Source organism: Halichoerus grypus, chromosome X (genome assembly GCF_964656455.1).
Source record: "Halichoerus grypus chromosome X, mHalGry1.hap1.1, whole genome shotgun sequence".
Classification (NCBI taxonomy): Eukaryota; Metazoa; Chordata; class Mammalia; order Carnivora; family Phocidae; genus Halichoerus; species Halichoerus grypus.
In genome coordinates this window covers 50,214,653-50,240,663 of record NC_135727.1, presented here as the reverse complement: position 1 = coordinate 50,240,663, position 26,011 = coordinate 50,214,653, and the positions used below count along the sequence as shown (strand labels likewise).

At 35.4% G+C, this 26,011-nt stretch overlaps 1 pseudogene; it reads left to right on the top strand.

Moving 5' to 3' along the window:
- The first annotated feature begins 3,920 nt into the window (after nt 1–3,920).
- On the top strand, nt 3,921–4,473 carry LOC144380386 (large ribosomal subunit protein uL11 pseudogene; annotated as a pseudogene).
- Nucleotides 4,474–26,011: the final 21,538 nt, after the last annotated feature.

The window sequence follows — 26,011 nt, the reverse complement described above, 5'->3', positions numbered from 1 at the left end:
AACATTCTGTACCCTGTTACACTCCTGAAAAAGTAGATTTAGGTTTTACAACCAATACAATACTGTTCCATTCAGGGTCACTAACTTCATCCCTTTTAATAGTTGTAGTATGGTGTTCTGCATGATGGTTTGATGCTAATTCCCTTCTTACAAGGTTTTCTGCTGAGGTGCAGTTTCAGGAGATAGCACTAGTTTATTCTAAAACCAGAAGATGACATATTACTCTCCTCAAGGTCTTTTTCCCCCTTCTGTGTTTCATCTTTGCCCAAGGGGAAAACATGCATAAATGGAAACACCTTCCATGCATTAGGTATCTATTGAACAGCCCTACCTTCTGTCAGAGCATTTAGGTAAGATATAAATCGAAGAACAAGGTGAATACTGTATTTTGCTATGCAATTACCATCTAATTTTCACATAGACTGTTTTCAAGTCTAAGTGATATTCATATCACTTTTTCTTTTATTCACATTTATCATTATAAAAGGAAAGTAGGGGTTTTAAGATGTTGTTTTCATGGAGGGAGAAGGTGTTGTGAAGCCTTATTATCTTTATATGTGTTAATATATCAAACACTTTCCTCCATCCAACATTAAGAAATACAAAAGTAATGTCTGTTAAAGTTGAGTGGAGACTGAAGTTTCATCTTCAAACAAAATTTTTATCTCATCCTAAACTTGAAATAAATCTTAGTAATGTCCTCAGTCCCTACAACAAATTATCTCACATTAGAAAGCCAACTAAATATAAAACAGCTGTGTGCACATCATTCTGCTTGATTGTACATTTCAGTTCATTATATGAGTAGCCTTTTATGCATGCTGAATAATCCATACCCAGAGGGTTGTTTGGATGGTAGCTGATAGATTTATATTATATTGATTGAGAAAGTTTGAGAGAAGTAACTCCCCAAACTACAGTAATGAGAAATAACCATAATGTTGTGCATCAATGATTACTTAGCTACAAAGGAAATATTACTTCCCAAACCTGACTTACCATGGTACTAAAATGTATATTTACTTCAGATGGACAAATTAAGGAGTACTGGTTTTCAGGATAAGGCTGCAAATGATTTCTTTGAGGATCAGAGTGGAATATTTCCAAACGCAACTTTATTTCAAAAATAAACTGATATCATTTCTGAGCTGTCATTTAGATTTCACTTAACTGGAATTTAGAAGTCTATTCTACCTAATTTTAATCCTTGATTTTAGCAGTGACATCACACTTATAAAAGCAGGTTGGAAGAGGGGTAGCTTTATAGAGCACAGTCATCGTACCTTTTTTCAACTATAGCACCTATCATAGTGTTTAGTATATAGTTGGTGCTTAATAAATGTTCATTTTTATTGATCAAGCTCTCCATCAGTATCAAAAGATCCTGGGATTTACAAAATACATGATGAATTTGAGGAATGGTTACACCTAACAGAAGAATTCTGCAGGTAAATCATGTTAGTTTAAAAAGAAATCCAAATTGAAAATCAGGGCAAGGCAATGCTTTAATGTTATATGATCTTGAGCAAGTTAAGTAACCTCTCCGTGCTTCAGTTTCCTCATCTGTGAAATAAAGCTGTTTATACATGAGAGGCACTTAAAATAATACCTGACGTGTGTAAGCATTAAATTAATATTAGTTGTTGTTATGATAATAATGCATACATATTTCATTCTAAACTCTTGTATTTAATCAGTCTAACCAGAAAACAGAAACAACTATAAGTACCTAAAACAAAGGGAATTTAATGTAGAAAATTTTTACACAGTTTATGAAAGATTTCTGAGAGGCCAACAAGGAATGATGAAGCAATTGAGAAATTAGCAAAAGCAGGATTTTGCCACTATAAGGACTATACTGGACTATAAGGTCAAAGGGAGGAGCAGATGTAACTAGAACCAGAATCTAGGGGTCAGGGCCACTGAGGGGAACCTAGAACCATGCCAGGTTTCTATAAAGGGAGCTGGAGTCATGGACACCAAAAAAGAGGGAAAGAAATACTATAGCTTTGCCTTGCTGTTCTCCAATATCTTACCAGTGGCTTCCATTGTTCAAACCCATACAGAAGCTAGTTGACAAAAGAAACTTAGAATTGCCACCTGTAGGGGTCAGCTCGTCATGATACAGAGTAGAGCAGAGGAAGTACGAGGAATGGGTTTGAGAGCCAATAGACCAAGGACTTGTATAATCCCACAATGGTTGTTCCCTTGAATTATTACTTTACAAGTCTCTCTCACTAGATTATAAATATCTTTGACAATAGAGCCTGGGTTTCATTCCTTTTTTTACTCCTGACCCCCTTCTCCTGTCAATATTGTGCTTTGCACATTATAGGTGTTTGGTTGTAAGTACTGGTGAAGATTTTTCACATAGCTCTGAATCTCTTGACTTCTAGTACATAATTACTTTTTTCCTATGTAAACAGAGGATATTAATCAAATATGTCTGCTTTTCTTATGCAAGATATTCCTTTTTACTAAGATGCAAAGATAACTCTATTATACCATAGCTGCATATCTGCACTGATTAAGAATTAGCAATATATGCAGACTAACTGCTTGAAGCCCTGTGTTTAGAAATCCTACTTATTTGTTCAGGGGTGCCTGGGTGGCTCAGTCGTTAAGCGTCTGCCTTCAGCTCAGGTCATGATCCCAGGGTCCTGGGATTGAGCCCCGCATCTGGCTCCCTGCTCGGCGCGGGGCCTGCTTTTCCCTCACCCTCTGCCCCTGCTTGTGTCCCTCTCTCACTGTCTCTCTCTGTCAAATAAATAAATAAAATCTTTAAAAAAAAAAAGAAATCCTACTTATTTGTTGAACTCCCTAATTTACTCAGAGGGGGGGAAAAAAAAAGCCTCCTTCTGAAATAAAGCAAAGGAATGTCGTAATTGGTATGTCAAGCATAGAAGTCCAATGCAGTAGCTTTCACACTTGTTATTTTACTGCCAACAGTAAGAAATACATTTTATATTGTGACCCAGCACACACAGAGACACACACACACAAGTGAAACAGAAGTTTGAAAAGGTGCAATATACTCTATTCCAAATTGTTTTTAAAATTGTTTTTAAAATACTGGTTAAACCCATTAAATTGATTTCACAACCCATCAATGCGTTACAATCCACAGTTCACAAAACACTAGTCTAAAAGGATTATACCCTTGGCAGAGATTGGAAGTTCCAAGCCTCTCTTTCGGTAGAGATAATAAAAGAGGTCAGAACCCTGTCCATCTATAGGTGGAGCCTGAAAAGCCCTAGTTCCAAGGCCTAGAGTAAGGGCAACAGCCCAACCCCCACCCTGCCACCCCTTCCCTACCTACCATCTGCCTCAATCACAAGCTCTAAGCAATTTGGGCAAGTGAAGATTCTGTCTTTAAGGCAGAGGGAATAAAACACTGAACATAACATTTAGTTATGTTTTAGACATTACATTTCTTAAGGTCTAAATCTTTTTAAACAGTCTCTGTGGGGACTAAAATTTTCTTTTTGTGATTCACAGAACAGAGCATAGTCTGGCCCAGACTGGGTAAGCATTCTTTATTCTGTCAGACCCTGAAACAAAAAGTAAAGGGACTAACTAGAAGTCATCGGGGAAGATAAGCTCAATTCAATTTGGAAATCTATTATTGAAAAACAACAGGGATATTATTATGGTAAAATCAAGGACTCTTCCCTTTTGAATATCACCTCAGTTTCTGGTGGTCCACAAAATTACATTTTTAAGTTCTGTTTTCTCACAAACTTTAGGATTTCTATCAAGCTGTCTGAAAACAAAATGTTTTTGTTCCTTCAACACAGCTGGCAGATTTGAGAGTATTATACACAGGTTGGCCATATGTCAAAAGATACATAAAGCATAAAGCATTTTATATGGCTTTAAAATAAGATACTTCCTTTTGGCTTTTGGCTTACAAGAGGCAAATGTGCAACTGTCTTCGATCATCCTGAATCCAGGTTCATCCGACATCAGCCACGTCCATCCTGCCACCTAAGTTCAATCCCAACAAGATCAAAGTCTTATACCTGAGGTGTACCCGTGGGGAAGTTAGTGCCATGTCTACCCTGGCCCCAAAGTTTGACCTGCTGGGTCTGTCTCCAAAAAAGGTTGATGATGACATTGCCAAGGCATCCAATGATCGGAAGGGTCTGAGGATTACAGTGAAACTGACCATTCAGAACAGATAGGCCTAGATTGAAGTGGTATCTTCTGCCTCTGCCATGATTATCAAAGCCCTCAAGGAACTGCCAAGGGACAGAAAAGAGCAGAAAAACATTAAGCACAGCGGAAATGTCACTTTTGATGAGACAGTCAACATTGCCCAACAGATGTGGCACCAATCTTTAGCCAACTCTCTGGAACCATTATAGAGATCCTGGAGATTGCCCACTCTGTGGGCTGCAATGCTGATGGCTGCTACCCTCATGACATCATAAAGACATCAATAGTGGTGCAGTGGAATGCTCAGCTAGTTAAGAACTACAAAGAAAAATATTTCAATAAAGGATCATTTTACAAAAATAAAATAAGATAATTAAATAAAGAACCCAAAAATATTTAGGAATATGAATGTAACTCCATGTTATATAATCCTTTAGAAACTTTATCATGAATTCTCAGGTAAATTCTGCAATGGATTTTTAGTGCTGGGTCACAATTACACCTGCTCATTGTCACCCCAGTCCACATAATAAATATAGTCATTCTAACCAGTGTTGGGATGATATATGATTCACAGTAGACAAATTCATCCCATAGGCACATGTTCACTACTTCAGTGACCTTTATCTGAATATAAAATTTGACATACTGTCTTCAAGACAAAGTCAACTTCTGAAATAGTTATGCTTATGGAAAGAAAAAAATAAAGGACACGTAGGTAATCTTAAAAAAAAAATTCTGTCTTTGGAATATAATCAAAAGATACCTGAGAAATAAAATGCATATCCATGGGTAGTAGCACTATATAGTTGGGGTCTGGAGTCTGGTTCTAATTCTGGCTGTCATTTAAACAGGTACTTTGGGAAAGTTACTTAAATTTGCTAACCCTCATTTTCCTCAACAGTAAAGTGAGGCTGATAATGGAATATAACTCACACAGCTGTTGCAAAGATTAAATGAGATTATATTTGGAACGGGACTTAGATCAATGCTTGGAGCATGGAAAGCTGTCAATAGATAGTATCAACAATAATAATATCCATGCTATAATTAGAATGATGATTATTATTTACATAGACTTCATTTCTCCTGGCTCAGCCTTGAGCTTTTTGTCCCATCACATGATTGTTGGTAGCCTGAGATTCTGCTGGGAATCTAGATGAGCCAATGGCATTTTACTAAGAATGAAGCACATACTCATATTTATGTAAGATAGAGATACAACTGCTTCATTCATAGAGACGTATCCTAAAAATCTCTTCTTCACCAAGTAACTAGTCACATTTTGAAAGTAGCTTTATGGTGCAGCTGAATAACAAAGAAATGATGCATTCATTTTAATCTCTATCCATCCTTTCTTGACAGGCTCAGTTATCCAGTACCATTCTCTGTATAACCTGTCACATCAGGAGCTGTAGAACAGGAGCACACAGCTCTTATGGGAAAAGCCCAGTGGTGATAATGCTGAAGTGTCATATGTGAAGATGATATAAAATCAAATTTAGGCAGAACAAAACAAACTTTGATTGTCACCTCATGCAGTGTAGTAAATGAAAAGACCTTTAAAATCTATGTATTAGTCCCTAAACTCTCACACTAGGCAGATTAGATAAATTTTCTTACTGAGAGAGCAGGATCCAAGTTTGTTGACCCAAACACAGAAGTGTGCTTCTAGACCCTTGTAGCAGTTCAACATTACAGGGAATGAAATTTGAGTAACAATTCTTCAGAGGTGGTAACTAAATAATATCTGCTAGTCTATGTGCTCACACATATGAGCAAATTGAAATAACCTGTAAGTAGCAACAAAGGGTCTTACCTGAAAATCACTTATGGTCGTTTTGAGAACAGAGAACTTTATCTTGACAAGGGACAGTCTCCACTATACACAGCTGTCACAAGACATTCTATCTCTGTGTTGGGAACACAGTTATCGAAGGGAAACATTGAAGCCGTATGATTACCTCATATTCTGCTGGCATAGTAGTTCTTGATGTAGAATAAATCTCACTGTTACTGCAAAATTCTTTTGCTTTGAGTTAAACAGATCATTTCAAGGGACTAAACATTATATTTTATGTGGCCCTTCAGAATATCCTGAGTTTGGGCATAACTTAAAACTTTATATGAATGAAAATGGTTTATGTTTTCTACATTAGTACCAAATCATGATTCTTTATATGTTTAACTGCTGAAAAGTAAGTAGGAAGTTAAAAGCTGTAGCAAATAGATTCATGGTGAAAATGATTAACTATTACTAAAAATGATAAATTACTCAATGTCATCCCTAAAACAGATATCACAACTGCACTGATAACACAGCACTTTTGGAAAAAAAATACTGTTGTGAAAATAAACAACAAAATAGTTTGGTATTTATTAAGTGGTAAACTCTAGCATATAAATTTAATGTATAAGTCATTTTCTGCTTATTGAAGATTTGTATAATTTCTTTTCAAATTATAATATTTATGTTTTATAATTAGCAAGGTATTAATTTTCCTTATGTAATATATAGGTGAACCAAATGTAAGTTTTTAAAATATTAGGATAATTATTTTGCCCCAACTCACACTGATCTTGCAAAGTAATTTTATTCTAGTGATTCTGAAAAGACACTCATGGCCCTTTCAGTATTCTCCTAATCTCATTTCAAATTTAAAACTTCTCTTTCTCAGTGCATATGCTCTTACCATGCCCTAGTACATTTTGCCCTAATGTTAATCTCCAGTTTAATATGAGAATTATATCTATCATTGATAGTATCATTTAATCTCTTTGACAATACCATCTTGTAGAATTTGAATTGAAACTCTAATTCACCTTCTATTATGCTGAAATGAACACCTGTCCATTAGGTTCTAGACTTGAGACCAGGGATTCATTCAGAGTCATCAATGCACAGCTTCCAATGATGGCACACAGACCATGTTTATTGGAATCAACCAATGGCAAAATCCCATTACATATTCCCCCAAATGATCTATTTCCCTTTTAAAATAGATTGCTGATTTCATTTTGTAACTAGACCAAGTGCCTATTTTCCTAGAAACTAAATGAAGCTGAAATTCTTGTTTGGTTAGCTACTGTGGAAATAGACCAAATCGATTTGAAGATACAGATTAGAGAAAGTGCAATGTTTTTTTGGTCACTGTCAGTGCCTACGCATGTATCTGCCTGGGCTGCTCTTAAAACGCCAGTCAGGGAACTGAATATCAGTTACCTGTCCAGTCTTTTTTGTAAGCGTTACATAGCCTACACCAACTGCAGTATTCCACAGGGCTTTTGGAATTACTAAGAAATCTCATTCCTCACCTCACGCTACCTTGCATCTTTTGGGGACAGGAAGTCCGCATTTGCAAATTTTTATGTGTTGATGATTGTAAATTATCCCTTCCATTCCATTCCTTCACTTGGTGGTTCACCCATTCCTTATTTCCCAAAGAAAGGAAAGATCCTCCCTCGTTAGCAGGACTTTATTTTATTCCCTCTGACTTAGAAATTATTAACAGTTTCTTCAAACTTCCAGATGATTACTCCAACAGAAATGAACAATGGAATGGAACAATGTATTTAAACATTAAAGTCAAACATTAACTCAAACCCTTTATAAAATATTACATTTTTAAAATTTTAGCCATAGAATTTTGAAAGGTAATTTGGGAAATCTGACTTCCTTCTAATAGCATGATAGCTCAGTGTCAGTGATTATAAATTATTTCAAAAGAAAAAAAATGTAAGCTGAAAGAAGTAGCACTTGCCAATTAATTAGAAATTTTTTTAATTCAAAATAATTAAAATGTTTTCTTCTGCTTCACAGGATGTTTATTTTGCCACAACAATATTCTTGTGTTTTGGAATCATTGACTTAACAATAGACATAAAGTCACTTTAAAAAATACTAGCTTTTTCTGACTGAATTAATTTCTAATTTCGTTAGGTTTTCTGTGATTCTGATGACTGAAAACATGATCAGGGACCAAGATGTCCATTTTGCCTCATGTATAACTGACTCTCGATCTGAGGCTTCAGGAAAGTTGGACATGGAATTTGGCATTTTACACTTCAAATAAAACTCATCTTTTATTTTTTTCTACATCTTCACCTTGGTTTTCTTTTCTCTGCTTCACTCTCAAAACAAAGACAAAAACAAAACAAACAACAACAACAAAACTAACAAAAACCACTTTTACTACCAGGTATCTATGCCTAGAATACTGAACCATTCATTCCTTTTTTTCCACTTTACTGAAGTTACTAAAATTACCTATGTAAAATGAAGGCTTTACTTTTCTTAAAAAATAAAGATTAATTATGTAAATGATTATTATTTTCATGATCCTACTGTTTAACTCTCCAATGCTTGTTTTTTCTTCCATCTAACCCCCATATTGTTTCCTGTCTTTACTACTTCATGTATTCTATTCCTCCTCTCCCTTTCACCCTACTGTTTGGCTAATTCTGCAGCAAGTTTATGAAAGCAAGTTTTCCTGAGTCGCAAAGAAACAAATGACTTACAAATGGGTAGATATTTGGGGCTTGGTTGTGCAGTTAATGCTTAAACAAAATACAGATATGGATGGGAAAGAACAAAGAGAAAGATGCAACATCTATTAACCTTCTTCAAATAGTTTACTTTTTAACTAGGTACATGAATATATGACCAAGACAGAAGATGTGTCACTGCATATAGCCTTTAGATGGCACCTAGGCAGAGTAGAAGTGAATACAGTGCAAGAAAGCCCAATTATTAATGCACCAAACAATAGGTTTATGGTAAGTAAAGGGGCGAGTTCAGAACCTTGCATTATTTTTTCTGGCATCCTGCTATTAGATTTCTTTCTTTTTTTCCCTGCTATTAGATTTCTTGAGATAGCAAAAGAGGGCAGAAAATGAGGCTTAGTTGAGTTGCTGTGATCTGCCCTGTCTTAGAATCAGTGCCATTAGAATTCCTGCTTTGGGCCACACACCAGGTAATAGTAAGTTTCTTTTAGGTCACTGTATACTAATTCATACCGAATGCTGACTTGTGGCTGCCTCAGGGACTTGGGAGCAGATCTATGGAAAGTCTCTTTGGCTCTCTGCTGCCCATAGTTGACCAGGGGACTTAAAAATACATAGAAAAGAATAAAAATGCTTGAGATCTCCACTTCATCTACAAGGGTCCCAATACTCTCAGATGCTCCTTGAAAAGATGGACAGAGGGTCCAGTGTTATCTTCTCCCCCAACGTCTCCAGTACTTTGGCAGCCATGCAGATTCTAGAGATGGCCTTCTGCGAGTGGCAGGAGACTGACTTTCCATATTTTCCACCCGATCCCTTAAGCTTCTGTTGCTGCTATAGATTTTTTATCAAGCAGGTAGACTCATGCAAAGCAATAAAATGGGTGCTGCACAATAATGAAAGTGAGGATGGTGGCAAGAAAAACAACGAAACAATAAGGGGTATGGTTCTGCAGTTTTAGTAATTCAATTCACCACAAATTTCTAAAGCACCAACTATATACTTAATACTTATATTGACCAGAAACCTCAGGATAACCTGTTAATATTAACTAGAGCATTCAGTACCTGAGATACACTTATTCTAGTGAATCCCTAAAATAAGTTTTAATGAACCTTTGAGCATGTTTTTTATTTGTAATAAAAACATACTTATTCTATGTTTGTTATTATATTAACTTTTTAGCAATTAGAATATTTAATTCCATTTCATTACAGTTACTGATTTCTGTTATAATGAAATGATATGAATTTAAGATAATAAAAAAATTATAAACAGATTCTCACTAGTTAATTGAATAAGTATTTACTGACCAAATATATAACAGGAGCTCTGTGAATAAGGTGCTAGCAATTTAGTAATTCCTGCCCTCACTAAGCTTTCCAGCAACTGGGGCATACAGAAGAGTAAATACAGAGTTGTTATATTAAGATCATAAAGGACATGAAGAGGAGCAAATGTGTTATAAGAAACTATAGGATAGGCCTCTCACCCATCCCTGAGATGGGCAGAGATGACTTCCTGCAGGAATATAAATTATATGAAATCAAAACTGAGATCTGAATGATTACAAGTTAATGGGGCTGGGAGAAATATTCTTTTTCTTTTTTTTTTTGGAGGGAGAGAGGAGTGGTGTCTCAGCAGGAGAGAGAGAGAATCTTAAACAGTCTCCACACCCAGTGGAGTCTGACACGGGGCTCAACCTCACAACCCTGAGATCGTGACCTGAGTGGAAATCAAGAGTTGGACGCCTAACTGACTGGGCCACCTAGGTGCCCCGGGACTGGGAGGAATATTCTAAGCAGAGAAACAGTAGTGCTGGAAGAATATTGCAAGCCAAATATTAAACCATTAGTAGCTTGAAATAGGCTGTTGGAGTAGTTAGTCTGCAGAAATCACCAAATGCAACAAATCAGGGCCTTCCTCTCCTAGCACTCCACTGGAAATGAGTAAGCTTACAGTAAATTAAGAAAGTAGCTTAAAAAAAAAAAAAAAAAAAGAAGAAAGAAAGAAAGTAGCCTGCATCGCTGGAATGGTAAAAAAATGAGGCTGGAAAAGTAAGTAGGGGCCAGATCTTGAAGGACTTCTTAATCCATAATAAGGAATTTGGAATTTGTCAGGAAGAGGAAGGGAAAGAAATGAAGAGTTTTAAAGGGGGAAAGTCTTGATTCTGTTTGCAATTTTAAATGCAAAATGTGACAGTAGTATGGAGAACATTCTGGACAAATACCATGTGTGTTTTCTCAGAAACAAGTTGAAGGACATCATGTGATTTGAAAAATATAGGAAAAGCATTCTCAATATGACAAGAGTACATTTGGGGCAGATTTACTCCCATGGAATATTGTGATAGTGTGTGCTCTAACAGATGGGCAAGGAAGGTAAAATAGATTATGGCAACTGTTTCATATGCTGTCACCTGTAAGACAATAGCCATAAATGGAAGCCATGTGTTGCACTGACTACAATGTCAATTTGAGCATTAAGCCCAGAGAAAGCCAGCCAACACATCATTCGTTCACCTACTATGAATATAATTCATTAACTGCAATATAATACATTAACAATTAGTAATTAACTGGTAGAGACACCTATAAAGCTAATGTGAGGGGCCTATATTGGTATTTGACAATGAAATTTGAAATAATGTCACACATCACAAGCTATGTGAATTGTTTCACTGGATATATTTGTATATATATTGTTTCATGTATATATTGCGTGTTTATGATTTACTGTATATATTTATGATTTAGTAGCTTTCCTGGGTAAAAAGGAAAATGTATAACTGATTTTACAATAGACAAAATTCACAAATTTAACAAGTCCATGATCTAAAGTCATTTAAAATTTTGCTATTCAAATAGGAAATACACAGGATGCTGGGCTGGTTTCTGTGTAGGAATCAATCATTTACCTAGTGAATGAGGCTACTCAACAGCTCCACATCTGCATCTCAATAAAGCTTTGTTGTTAGTCACTTTGCCACAGACAGATTTAATAGAAGAATTAAATGGGAGGACACCATATTCTTGGCTAATTAAACTCAACATTTTAAAAATGTCAAAGCTCTAAAAAAGTGAATCTATCAATTCCCAATAAAATACTAAGAGAATTTTTTAAAATGAGATGTGCTGACTCAAAATTATATATGTTGAAATAAATGTGTAAGAAGAGGTAAGAAAATTCTAGAAAAGAGGATGAATGAACACTACCAGATACTACCATGTATTATATAGCTATGGTAATAATAGAATGAGATACACATAAATCTCAAGAGACAGATTAATGGAACAGAATAGAGATGCCGGAAATAGACCCAAGTACATATGGAAATTTAATACACAATAAAGGTGACATTGCAAATTGACAGATTAAAAAAATTAAACATTAAAATGAAGCCATAAAAGCACTAGGAGAAAGTATGATATAGTTTAAAACATAATCTTGGTACAGGGAAGGACTTGAAAAACATGACACAGAATACAGAAACCATAGGAAATGAAACATGTGAATTTGAATGGATACAATAAAATTTTTCTACAAGATAAAACATCAAAACAAACTATAAAGTAAATAATATACTGGCAATGAAATATGTGTGACATATGAAAAAGGGAATTTTTTAGTAATATATACAGAACAAATCAGTAAGAAAAAGAACAATCTGATAGAAAATAGGCAAAAATCATGAAGACATACTTCACAGAAGAGGATAAAAATGTCTTTTAAAGATGTGAAAATATGCTCAACTTCATTCATTACAAATAAATAAATGCAAATTCAAACTTCAAAGAGATAGAAATTTTCACCTTCAGATTGGCATAGTAACACATATTTAGTGGGAGGATAAATTGGTATGACTTTTTTAAAAATTCAATTTGACAATTTATATTCTAATTTCAAATGCAAATATCCTTTCATCCAGTAATTCTACTTTGAAGAATTTATTCCTCATGCATACTTGTACATATATACACTAAGATAGTTCTTGTATCATTATGTGAAATAGCAAAGAAATTAAATGTCATTAGTAGAAAATTGTTTAATAAATTATTGTGCATCCATATAATAAGAATACTATGACACCACCAGTAAAGAAACAAAGCATATTTGTCAGGACTGAAAGGCAGAATTGCCAAGATATAGTATTAAAGGAATAAAAGGAGTACAAAATAGTATGTATAGTATATTATTATTATGTGAGAGATACCTATGCACAGAAATATAAATGCAAGTATATGTATAGAATACCCTTGGAAGGACACAAGAAAGGGGTGTGGAAAAGATCAGATTAGTAAAGGACAAGTTTTTTGTTGTTATTTGTTTTAAATATAGACCTTATATAGCATTTTGTTGTTTAATTTGGGAGTGGTTGGAATCAACGACAGGAAGATTATGAGGTTTTAAAGAATACTTCAGGAAAAGCAAAATGTGTTCACTGAGTGAAGGATACAACTTAAATAAAAATTTTCATATAGTACATTTCATCATCGTCATTCATGATATATGTACTAGATGGTAATATATTAGTCAGGGTTCTCCAGAGAAACAGAACCAATAGGATATATACAGATATACAGAAAGATTTATTATGAGAGATTGGCTCACATGATTATGGAGGCTGAGAAGTCCCATGATCTGTCATCTGCAAGCTGGAGGCCCAGCAAAGTCAATGGTGTAGTTCCAATCCAATCCTAAAGGCCTGAAAACCAGGAGAGCAAATGGTGTACATCTGAATCTGAGTCTGAAGGCCCAAGAACAGGGGGCTGATGATATAAGTCCCAGTCTAAACCAGAAGGTCTGAGAAGCAGGAGCTCTAATTTCTGAGGGCAGGAGATGGATATTCTAGCTTAAGCAAAAGAGCAAATTCTCCCTTCTTCTGCATTTTTGTTCTATTCAGGCCCTCAAAAGATTGGATGATGCCCACTCCTATTGGTGAGAGTGATCTTCTCAGTCTACAGATTCAAATGCTAACTAATCTCTTCTGGAGATACACAGATACATCCAAAAATAATGTTTTACCCATTACCCATTTCCTTAGTCCATTCATACTGACAAATAAAATGAACCTTAACAGGTAGGAATCATCATTATTCACAGCTATACTGTGGGTGAGTTCTGTGAGGGCTGGGACTATGTGCTATCTTAATCTCCAATGAATTTGTTGAGATTAGCACAATGCTTAACACATAGTAAGCACTCAATAAGTATCTATGGAATGAATGTCTGAAAATTTATGGTTATGATATAACATATGTACCTTTTCTTTTAAAGTCACCATTTTAGTTTTTAGTTTTATAAATAACTTTGGTCATATCTTTTTGTCATTATATATATGTATATGTATATATATATATATATATATATATATATATATGGTCAGTTTCTTTTATTTGGGTTCATCTTTACTCTAGTTAATGAAGGAAAATATCATGGTATTCAGAAATCTAGGTATTCGTGATAATCTTAATATGGATCCCTTTTGCCAAACAAGCTGTACTATAATATTTACAAATGATGGTACCCACTGAAACACTTGTTTAAAATGAAGATTGTTAGGCTCCACTCCCAGAGATTCTGATTTAGTAGGTCTGAATTGATGTTTAGTAAGATTTAAAAATCTTCTCAGGTAATTGTTATAGCCATTAAAATTGAGGAACCATTGGTTCTCAATTATTTTTTTATCCTTAGGTACCTGATGGAAAAGGCTTATGATAAAACAACATATTTAGTGTATTCTTTTTTAAAATATAAATATATATATATATATATATATTTAACAAATATTCCTAATGTGCTTACTTGTACCAGTCACAGAACAAAGTACTTTATAAACTCATTTAACTCCATAACAATGCTTTGAGGTAGGTACTGTTTATCTTTCCATTGTATAGATGAAGAAACAGACATAGACATGATTTCTAAAGAACCAGAAAAACTTGCCCACGTTCACATAGCTAGGAAACAAGGTCTAGAAAACCCTAGAGTCTGCATTTACTGTTTTCTTCTACAAATTTTGTTTTATAACATTTAAATTGTTCCAATATTGTTTGACCCTCTGATAAATACATACTCAGTAACACTTAGATCACACACATACAGAAAAACAACAAAAACAAAAATTTTAAACTGGTATTGAAATAAGAAATAAATATTGGATGCTCCAGAATTTCCACCAGAAGTCTCTTAGATCAAGTTCCATAGTTGGTTTTCTTCTTCTCAAATATGGCATTTCTTAATTTAGCATCACAGATTTTTAAATTTTTTAGAGAGTTTTAATTTAAGTCTTAGTTACTTAACATACAGTATAATATTAGTTTCAGGTGTACAATATAGTGATTCAATACTTCCATACAACACCTGGTGCTCATCACAGTAAGTGCACTCCTTAATCCTCATCACCTATTTAACCCAATCCCCACCCACCTCACTTCTGGTAACCATCAATTTGTTCTCTATAATTAAGAGTCTGTTCTTGATTTCTCTCTCTCTTTTCCCTTTGATCATTTGTTTTGTTTCTTATATTCCACATATGAGTGAAATATAGTATCTGTCTTTCTTTGACTTATTTCGCTCAGTGTAATACTAGCTGATCCACATCGTAGCAAATGGCAAAATTCATTCTTTTTTATGGCTGAATAATATTCCATTGTAATTTTATGCCACTTCTTTATCCATTCATCAGTCGATGGACACTTGGGCTGTTTCCATAATTCGGATAATATAGATGATGCTGCTGTAAACATCAGGGTGCATGTATCCCTTTGAATTAGTATTTTCATATTATTTGGCTAAATACTTAGTAGTGCAATTGCTGGATCCTAAGGTAGTTCTATTTTTAACTTGTTGAGAAACCTCCATACTATCTATCTTCCAGTGTGGCTGCACCAGTTTACATTACCACCAACAGTGCAAGAGGGTTCCTCTTTCTCCATATCTTCACCAACACCTGCTGTTTCTTGTATTGTTTTTTTTTTAAAGATTGTATTTATTTATTTGAGAGAGAGAATGAGAAAGAGAGAGCACGAGAGGGGGGAGGGTCAGAGGGAGAAGCAGACTCCCCGCTGAGCAGGGAGCCCAATGCAGGACTCGATCCTGGGACTCCAGGATCATGACTTGAGCCAAAGGCAGTCGCTTAACCAACTGAGCCACCCAGGCACCCTGTTTCTTGTATTGTTGATTTTAGCCATTCTGACACATGTGAGATGATATCTAATTGCAATTTTGATTTGCATTTCCATGAGGATAGGTGAGGTGAAACAACTTTTCATGTGTCTTTTGGCCATCTGGATGTCTTCTCTGGAGAAATGCCTATTCATGTCTTCTGCCCATTTTTAACTGGATTATTTGTTTTGGGGGTGTTGAGTTTTCCTCCTTTTTCTATTTCTTGGAATAGTTTGAGAATAGGCATTGACTCTTCTTTAAATGTTTGGTAGAATTCCCCTGGGAAGCCATCTGCCCATGGACTTCTGTTTTCCAGGGAGTTTTTTGATTACTGATTCAATTTATTTGCTGGTTATTGGTCTGTTCAAGTTTTCGATTTCTTCCTGTCTTAGTTTTGGTAGTTTATATATTTCTAGGAATTTATCCATTTCTTCCAGGTTGTCGAATTTATTGGCATATAATTTTTCATAATATTCTCTTATAATTATTTGTATTTCTGTGGTGTTGGTTGTTATTTCTCCTCTCTCGTTTGTGATTTTATTTATTTGGGTCCTTTCTCTTTTCTTTTTGATAAGTCTAGCTAGGGGTTAATCAATTTTATTAATTTTTCAAAGAACCAGCTCCTGGTTTCTTTGATCTGTTCTATTGTTTTTGTTTGTTTTGATATTTATTTCTGCTCTAATCTTTATTATTTCCCTACTTCTGCTTGGCTTTAGGCTTTGTTTGTTGTTCTTTTTCTAGCTCCTTCAGGTATAAGGTTAGGTTGTTTATTTGAGATTTTTCTTGCCTCTTAATGTCGGCCTGCATGGCTATATAATTCTCTCTTAGGGCCGCTTTTGCTTCATCCCAAAGGTTTTGGACCATCATGTTTTCATTTTCTTTTGTTTCCCTGTATTTTTTTATTTCTTCTTTGATTTCCTGGGTGACCCATTCATTGTTTAGTAGCATGTTATTTAACCTCCATGTATTTGTGGTCTTTCCAAATTTTTTCTTGTGGTTGACTCTTAATTTCATAGTGCTGTGGTAAAAAAAAAGGTTCATGGTATGATTTCAATCATTTTGTATTTGATGAGGCCTGATTTGTGACCTAATATGTGATCTATTGTGGAGAACGTCCCATGTGTACTTGAAAAGCATGTGTATTCTGCTGCTTTAGGATGAAATGCTCTGAATATATCTGTTAAGTCCATCTGGTGCAATATGTCATTCAAAGCCATTGTTTCCTTGTTGATTTTCTGCTTAGATGATCTGTCCATTGCTGTAAGTGGGGTATTAAAGTCCCCTGCTATTATTGCATTATTATCAATGAGTTCCTTTATATTTGTTATTAATTGATTTATATACTTTTATATATGTGCTCCCAACTTGGGGGCATAAACATTTACAATTGGTAGATCTTCTTGTTGGATACACCCCTTTATTATATTATAGTGCCCTTCTTCACTTCTTGTTACAGTCTTTGGATTAAAGTCTAGTTTGATATAAGTATTGCTACTCTGGCTTTCTTGTGACATCCATTTTTGTGATAATATTTCTCCATCCCCTGACTTTCAATCTGTAGATGTGTTTAGGTAAAGTGAGTCTCTTGTAGGCAGTGCAGAGATGGGTCTTACTTTTTTATCCATTCTGTCACTCTTTATCTTTTGATTAGAGCATTTAGTCCATTTACATTCAGAGTAATTATTTTTTTAAAGATTTTATTTATTTATTTGACAGAGGAGACACAACGAGAGAGGGAACACAAAGAAGGGGAGTGGGAGAGGGAGAAGCAGGCTTCCCGTGGAGCTGGGAGCCCGATGTGGGGCTCGATCCCACGACCCTGGGATCATGACCTGAGCCAAAGGCAGACGCTTAATGACTGAGCCACCCAGGCGCCCCTACATTCAGAGTAATTATTGATAGATATGAATTTAATACCATCTTATTACTACTTTTGTCATTGTTTCTGGAGATTTTCCTCTGATCCTTTCTTACCTTTGTCACTTTTGCACTCTCTTTTGCATTCAAAAAGTCCCCTTTAATATTTTTTGTAGGGCTGGTTTAGGGCTCAGGAACTCCTTCCGTTTTTGTTTGTCTAGGAAACTCTTTACCTCTCCTTTTATTCACAATGATAGTCTTGCTAGAGAGGGTATCATTGGCTGCAGATTTTTCCCACTCAGCACTTTGAATATATCATGCCACTCTCTTTTGGCTTGCCACGTTTCTGTGGAGAGATATGCATCTCCCTTATGGGTCTTCCCTCCTAAGTTAAGGACTTCTTTTGTTTTGCTGCTTTTAAGATTTGTTCTTTATCAGTATATTTTGTAAATTTGATTACAATATGTCTTGGTGTTGGCCTGCTTTTGTTGACTTTGATGGGAGTTCTCTGTGCCTCTTCGATCTGGATGTCTGTTTCCCTCCCCAGATTAGGGAAGCTTTCAGCTGTTATTTCTTCAAATAAATTTTCCACCCTCTTTGCTCTCTCTTCTCCTTCTGGGACTCCTATAATATGAATGTTATTATGTTTGATGGAGTCACTGAATCCCCTAAGTCTATTCTCATGTTCCATCATTCTTCTTTCTCTCTTTTGTTCACCTTTATTATTTTCCTTTTTTTTTTTTTTTTGTCTTTTAGGTCACTTATTCATTCCTCTGTTTCTTTCAGCCTGCTGTGCATTGCATCAGTCCTGTTTTCTATCTCATTTATAGCGTTCTTTGTTTCTCAATGATTCTCTCTTAAGTCTTTTATGTCTGTGGTAAGATCTCCCTGATGTCTTCTCTTCTTTTCTCAAGCTTAGTGAGTATCTTTATGATTGTTGCTTTAAATTCTCCATCAGGCATGTTACTTGCATCTATTTCACTTAGATCTCTGGTGGTGGTCTCATCTTATTTTTTCATTTGGGATGATTCCTCCATCTTGACATTTTGTCTAAGTCTCTGTCTTCTTTTCTGTGTTAAAAAATCCTTTTATGTTTCCTGCTCCTGAAAGTAATGGTTTTATGAAGATGAGGTCATGTAGTGGCCAGGGCCTGACATTTCAGGGAGTGTCTCTGGTGTGTGTTAAGTGTGCTCTGCTGTTGTGTTTTGGCTGCTTTATCCTTTAGGCCAGTCATCTGCAGAGGCTCCATTTGCCTGCAGTGGGCAGTGTTTGGTTCTTGGCCAGAATGTTTTAACTTGGTGTACTCTGGTTTGCTTGTAAATCAGACCTGATACTACTTCCACTTGAACTGAAGCCATGCAGAACTCTCTGGTCAGCAGACATAGTGTGGTCAGAGATTTCTGTTGCTCTTCTGGGGGAGGTGCCCACTGCATTGGGACTGAAACAAGCTTGACTGGGGGGCAGTCCCACCAGAGTGCAGGGGTATAGAGCTTGGTATATCAAGTTAGGCAGCCAATGTAGGTGCTGTGTTACTTCCCACAGGTGTTTTTGTGTTTATGCTGAGGGTCAGAGGAGAGAAATGACTCCAGCCAACTCCTTAGTCTTTGGAGAAGTGTCTCCATGAATGCTGTCTCTCAGGGAAGCATTCTGAGAAGAGTGAATAATCTTCCATCTGTGTGCCCCTAGGCATTCTTCAGATTGCTATTTCCATGCTGTTTTCCCCAGGGTTGTTTGCTTGCCTTCTCTCTGGCAGCAAGTCAGTGCCTTTGCTGTCCTTTAAAGCTCCAGACTTTAAGCCTTGCTGGTTGCAAGAACTCATGAAAATCAGCCCCTCTCATTTTCCAAGTCAATGGTTTTGGGAACATGTTCCTCTTGTGTGTTCCTCTGTGTGTTCTACTCTCTTTTGTTCTTCCCTGGGACCACAGCTTCCTCCACTCCACAGCACCTGCAATCTGTTTCTCTCCTAAACCCCAAAGCCACATAACTTACCTTCTTCCATATGGCCTCTTCTCTCCCTTTAGTTGTGGAATTTGTTCTGTCAGTCTTCAGGTTGATTTCTGGGGTATTTAGGATGATTTTATAGTTATCTAGTTGTGTTCCTGGGATGAGACGAGCCTAGGGTCTTCCTACTCCACTGCCATCTTCCTCCTCCTACAAGCCTACAGATTTTTTTTTAAAATTGAAGTATAGTTAACACACAATGTTACATTAATTTCAGGTGTACAACATAGTAATTCAATAAATCTATACATTATGCTATGTTTACCACAAGTGTAGCTCTCATCTTTCTCCATACAACACTATTATAATGCTATTGACTATATTCCCTATGCTGTGTCTTTTATTCCCATAACTAATTCATTCCATAACTGGAAGCCTTTATCTCCCAATCCCCTTCACCCATTTCAGCTTAACAGATTTTATCCATAGTAACTCGAGATTTGAACAGGAAATTTGAACAATACATATCCAAATCAAAGGGGGAAGAAAGCCACTTGTTTTTCTAAGGAAAATTCAAGTGGATTCTGGATGTATTTTTAGGGCCTATATTTGGAGGTCTACAATTGTGGCTTTGAAGTACCTTTCAAACTTTAATAATAATTCCTGTCTTAATGTTTGTCTGTGTTTCAGTGGCCAGCTATGTGAACTCCAGAGTTTTAAATACTGTTTTGCTGTTGCTGTCATGCCTGATGATTTAAAAATTGATCATCCAACACAAAGAATAAGAAGGCCCAGTGCCTGTAGAGTTCAAAGCAACTACCATCATAAACACATTGCAGCATGATGACCTATCAAATAGTGGTACAGATCTGAATTGATCAAGTCCCCAGAAGATAATGGTCTATCTTTCACCGTAGGTTGAAGAATGACCAGAACGTGCTTGTGGTGGTGGTGGGGAAGGGCAGTAAAATGAAAAATAGTCCTGCCGACAGCTAGGCTATGAAGGGGAACTGAGAAATGAAAAAGAAACCACTCCTGAAAAACCATACATTGACTCAAAAAACAAACTGTGCCAAACTAAACCATAATCACAAACTAGTGGAGCTTTAACACCAGCTCCTTCAGACCCATATTTTCTAAGAGAAGACCACAGATAAACTGATACAACATGAAGAACTGTAACTATGCACAGATGTGTGTGTTCTGAAGATAAGTTTTCTAACTGTTCCAACTACTTCTCAGTTTACAGATTTGGTCTAGTTCCTGCCAAGACCGCCCTATTACTAACTTCAGCCTCCCAAATCCCCTAAGTTATCTTCCTTAACCCCCTTCTTTAGAGACACCCAATGTTCTCCTGGTGTGCATTCTCCCTTGCTGCAGCAAGTCTAATAAACCTAATTTGGACTGCTGTTGTGCTCTTGGTAGTCTTTGGCTGACTGTCTTTAACACCTTTGTTAACAAAAAAATAAGAAGCCCTCTAACAGAAGGGTCTCTCAGTCATTCTTTCTTATTATGTGTAAAGACTGCAGAGAGGAATGTACTTCTTTTTTTTTTTAAAGATTTTATTTATTTATTTGACAGACAGAGACACAGCGAGAGAGGGAACACAAGCAGGGGGAGTGGGAAAGGGAGAAGCAGGCTTCTGCCAAGCAGGGAGCCCGATGCGGGGCTCGATCCCAGGACTCTGGGATCATGACCTGAGCCGAAGGCAGATGCTTAACGACTGAGCCACCCAGGCGCCCCAAGAGGAATGTACTTCTTATCTGAGTGTATTATGTACTCCCATATTGACTATTCTACTAATTGTACTGTTCTATGGTGCTGATTTCCTTGCTAAATTTGAGAGTATGTGTTTGTGTACATGATCCAAATTATCATAGTTAATACATCTTTTATAAGAATGTGAATTTGACCACATTCAATAACATTATTAGTATATGAATATTGGTCAGATACTCTGTACTCAACAATGACTAATGCATCATTTTTCAGAAGTAGTTTAAGTATTTAGAGATCTATAACTGTGCAGTGCCTTGCATGAGAAATGGGCACTGTCTTTGCCTTACCTCACTAGATAGCCACTGGTAGAGAACTTTAGTGTCCAGCACTGTCACTTTGACATTTCTCCACAGAACTAAATTTTCATTCAAAAATAAAAATGCAAGAGATAATTTTTCAAAGGTTATGTAACAAAATTCTGTCTCTGTCTTTGTCTGTCTCCAACTCTCTATACATATAAACACTATATTTTGATACACATACACTTTTTCTCTTTAGAAAAGTAACCCCATTTTGTATATATTTTCTAACTTGGTGGACTAATGAGAAGTGACTTTTTAATTATGTGTCTCCCATAAGCAAGTAACCATGATGGGCTTCTTCTTTATTTTGATAGAATCATGGAATACTTGAACTAAAAGTGATATTAGTAATTCTATTATTCAAGGCTCTCCAGAGAAATGGAACCAATAGGATACACACACACACACACATGCATATAAATATATATATATATATGTATATATGTGTGTGTTTATATATAGGATATATGTAGGATATCTATATATAAAGAGAAACAGAACAAATAAGATATACATATATATATCATATCATCTATAATATATGTTATATATGTATATATAGACATATGTGTATATATATCATACATATGATAGAATATCTATATATAAAGAGAGGAGGAAGAAGGGAGAGCACTTTATTTTAATGATTTTTTAAAAAGAAATTGGTTATGTGATTGTGCGGGTTTGCAATCCAAAATCTGTAAGTCAGGCCTGACGCTGAAAATTCAGGCTGCTGTTAATGCTGCAGTCTTGAAGCAGAATTTCTTCTTCTCTGGGAAACCTTAGCTTTGTTTTTAAGGCCCTCAACTGATTAGATGAGGCCTACCCACATTATTGAGGATAATTTCTTATTTAAGGTCAACTATAGATGTTAGCCACATCCACAGAATATTTTCACAGCAACAATGAGGCTAATTTTTATTAAATAAATACTATAGCCTAGATAAGTTGATATATAAAACTAATCACCATAATGATCATTTAAACTCAACTAATTTTATACCTGAGAAACCTGAGGCCTGCAGAGAGAAAGAAGATGCCTAATCATCTAGCTAATAAGTTCATGGCATACTAGAATTAGTATCCAAATCTATTTATACCAGATTGAAAGTTCTTACCAATCACAAATGGTGTGTACCATTTTATTTGTGGAAGGATTATAATAGTTCCTAAGTACTTGTTGATCATGGAATTTCTTATGTTTGTGATTAATTTGGGAAGATTATCCTCAGTGTGTTATGAACAACTTATTAAAGGATATATTACATGGATCAACTGAATGCTGTTATCAGTCTTAAGCACCAAACTAAAATATTTAAACATATGGAAATATTGTTGAGCTGTTTTGTAAATTAAGTGACTAAAGGCCACTAAGTTACCTTTTACTTTACATCTAACTTGTAATTCTATTTTAATAAAAATGTCTATTAGTTTACATACAAAATAAATTTTGTTTAATTCACATTTTATTACCTCACAAATTGAATAATATTAAGATGTGTTATTTGTAAGAATTTGCATTATACTCCATTAGGAATACTTAAAGGCTTCCAGTGAGATGCTGTCATAAATTAGTTTCTAAACAATGCTAGCAAATTCAGTGGAAAATAGTTCTTTTACAATAGGAAATAGGATTTCTAATTAAATAATTTGAGTTTGTTACATAAGGGGTGGCTTTATAATCAAAGACATGATGCAGTGAGCCTCTCAATATTCACCTTTTTAAACTAGAATCTCTGTAGATGAACTTGATACTGGATAAACAAGATAAAATGACATGATCTTTTAAGTTACAGAAAAAATGCAAACATTTTATTAGTGACTTCACCATTTATTCAGGAAAGGAAGGCTTTAGTTCCCCATTTATTCAGGAAAGGAAGGCTTTAGTTCCCCAAATATACTCAGTAAAAATACCAGTAGCAATTCAAAAAATTACTCGATGTATAACAAAGCAAAAAGAAAAGAAGAAACATGCCAATTTTTTAAAAGAGTGAGCAAAGGATATAAACAGGGAAGTTCCAAACAAGATATACGAACTCCCAATAAGATATGAAAAAAAGTGTTAATTATATTAGTAATCAATACATGAAAATTAAAATAAGAAAATATACTTTTTGCCTACTAAATTGTCATGTATTTTAAATAATAATTTTACAATTGGTGGGATAGATACTTTCTATACTTTGGTGTTGGTAGATATTTGTCATTTCTTTCTGTAGGTCAATTTGGTAACCAAATGAAAAAAAGTTTTGGAAAAAAATCCTGTTTTTCCCAATAATTCAATTCCTAGGAATTTATCTTAAAGATATTATTAAGTAAATGAGCAAAGATGGATGTACAAAGATGTTCATGTTTATAATAATTATAAGTTCATGTCAAAAGTAGGCAAGTTGTTCAATAAGGTATGGTTTATTAATGCAACAGAATACTATGCAGCCTTTAAAAGTTGTATATGAATATTAAACAATGAAAAGTCAGGTTATAGAAATATATGCATAGCATGCATAATATGATTTTATTTTTCAAAGTATAAATGTATACATTGAAAATGCTTATAAATATATACAGCAATGTTGTAGCAGTTGATCTATTTGGGTAGTAGGATTATTACTGTTTTTGTTTTCTTTTCTTGGTTTACCTTCATTTTATGTAATTTTTAATAAGTTATAGGAACATGAGTTTTCTTGTTATGAGAAAATAATGAGAGTTATGTTTTTTAAATGTACTTAGGGGAAAAAAAGATGTTACTAGGCAGTACATAATTACTTTTCAAGACTGAGACATCCTTCTATGGGTTGAATTATGCCCCGCCCCCCCACCAAAATCCTATGTTAAGTCTTAATTCCCAAAGTGACTGTATTTGGATATAGGACTTTTAGGAGGTAATTAAGGTTAAATGAGGTCATAATAGTAGTGTCCTAATCCCATAGGACTGGTGGCCTTATAAGAAAAGGGAGAGATCTCTCTTTCACCACATGCACTCATAGATGAAAGGCCATGTGAGTGCACAGTGAGAAGGTAGTCATCTGCAAATATGAAAGAGATCTCACCAGAATCCAATCACACTGGCACCCTGATCTTGGACTTCTAGAGTCCAGAAGTGTGAGAAAATAAATTTCTGTTATTACCCAATATATATTTTTTTTTTTTGAGAGATAGAGAGCATGAGAGGGAGGAGGATCAGAGGGAGAAGCAGACTCCCTGCTGAGCAGGGAGCCTGATGCGGGACTTGATCCCGGGACTCCAGGATCATGACCTGAGCCGAAGGCAATCGCTTAACCAACTGAGCCACCCAGGCGCCCCATTACCCAATATTTTGTTATGGTAGCCTGAACAGGCTAAGACACGGTTTTTTTTAGTCATTGAAAAAATGCTTTTTAGTCATTTATAAATCTTACCCTATCTAATCCCAAAGAAATTTAAATTGGCCAAAATTATAATTAATAAGTTCTGTTAAGTCAGGGGAAAGAAATTAATCTAGACCCTGAAGAGTACATAGTGTTTGAAAGAGATGTGAGATGGTCTGAAGATGATGGTGGGAACAGTATAAGCAATGGCATAAAGGTGGGACATTATGAAGCATAATCAAGGGATAAGAAGTAGACCAACATAAGTATATAGATGAAAGAAGACCAGAAGATGATAAGGCTCTTATTTTTCTCATGAAATACTTTTTCAAAATTGTTAATAAACATTCATAATGGACAAAAATAAGCTACCAAGTGTAATAATGTTTTTTGAAATTTTATTAAACTACATTTTGTTTTAAGGTATATTATCAATTTCAAAAATTTTACTATTATAATTCTGGACTTGTACTTCTTTTGGAAGCACTAACTTGCATAAATTTTGAAGAAATGAAGTTGTTGAGCAGGATTGGCAAAGGCCCAATTTGCCCACGCGCTCAGAGAAATAGTAACTCCTATCATAAGGAGGGGCTAATGGACTCTTGGTCATTAGGCAAGCAATTAAGCTTTTGATTATGTAAGTATTTGGAAGTCTCTATTACTGTTTTACACTTTCTTTTTTTTTAAAGATTTTATTTATTTATTTATTTATTTATTTATTTATTTATTTATTTATTTGACAGAGAGAGAGAGCACAAGCAGGGGGAGCGGCAGGCAGAGGGAGAAGCAGGCTCCCCGCTGAGCAAGTAGCCTGATGCGGGACTCCATCCCAGGACCATGGGATCATGACCCGAGCCAAAGGTAGACACTTAACTGACTGAGCCACCCAGACATCCTTGTTTTACACTTTCACTTCAGCTTTAACGATACCCAGTTATATGCTACCTAAAATACATG